Raw genomic sequence first — 1,361 nt, forward strand, 5'->3', positions numbered from 1 at the left:
ACAATGAGATCGTCAAGGTAGATGAAGCATATGTTGCCGATCAATCCTTGAAGCTTGAAATTCACCATGCGCTGATAGGTTGCGGGAGCGTTGATTAATCCCTTGGGCATTCTTACCCATTCCCAATGTCCTTTATGAGTTGAGAAAGCTGTTTTCCATATATCCTCAGATGCCACACATTTCGTTTAATTTCTAACTCATCTTTTTGACCTGCCGCGTTCGTGGTAAAGACTCGTGCCATCCCATTACTTCTGTAGATCCCGGGTAATACTCCTTTTCCTCCAATGATGTAATTGCCTTCTGGTAATTCCAATGGGATATCCTTGCACGAGGGTCTTACGTGAAAGATGACAGGGTTATAATTACCGTATAAAGGGATGGATATATTAGGAAGATCGAGTGTGTTATTTATAAAATTTATTTTCGCTTGGTTAGCTGTTAGCCAATCTCTTCCTAATATACCATCGAATTCTGTCGGGAAATCATTTTTTACTACAAAAAATCGATGTCGGTTACTTTTAGATGATAATGTACAAAAACCAAGAGTTTCGTGAACTCCGTTCACTATTTCGAATTTCCTCCTTTCTTCACTTGGAATTCTCTCGGGGTTGCACTCTTGTTTCACTAAGCATTGGGTTTTTATAAAGGACTCAGGACTCCCGGTGTGTACCAAAAGTCCTCGTGATAATTTGTATCTCGCAGTCTGCATTTAATGTAAGGATATCCTCCTGAATCTCCTCCTCTGAACAGTATTCTTGTAGGTCCTCGTCGATTACCTTTTGATAGGCATCCATCATTTCTGCATCTTCTGTTAGGTATGTCCTCCTTGGTGGATCTTTGTTCTGTGATATTCCCGCTGAAAATTTTCTCTGCGTTCTTTATTCTGCTTAGTGTAGCATTTATTCTCGTCGTGTCCTGTTTTTTTGCAGTAGCTGCAATTTGCTGAATTGGTTTCCTTCTTGGGTTCTGGGGTTCTGAAGGGGTTGTCTCTAAATTGTGTCCGTTGCATTGGTTTGAAGGATTTCCTTGATTGCTGCTGATTGAAGTTTCGATTTCTTTTCTTTTTCCTGTGTAAATAATCCTTCTCTTCTTGCAAGGCTTGTTGATAAGCGTCGTTGAGTCTAGAAGGTTTTGAAGTTGCTACTTTGTTCGATATTTCGTTCCTTAGACCGTCTATGAATTTTTTAACTCTGATCTGTTCCTCTTTCCTACGCTCGAAATCGTTAAAATCACATGGCTACGTTTATTAACAGTTAGCAGTGGAATTATTCGCGTCGCTACTCTTTGCGCTTCGCTTTTTAGTTTACGCGCACGGACCCCTCGCATAGCTTCCTCAGATAACGCGTCCTTCATTTCCATGC

This window comes from Belonocnema kinseyi, chromosome 10 (genome assembly GCF_010883055.1).
Source record: "Belonocnema kinseyi isolate 2016_QV_RU_SX_M_011 chromosome 10, B_treatae_v1, whole genome shotgun sequence".
In the NCBI taxonomy this organism is placed as follows: Eukaryota; Metazoa; Arthropoda; class Insecta; order Hymenoptera; family Cynipidae; genus Belonocnema; species Belonocnema kinseyi.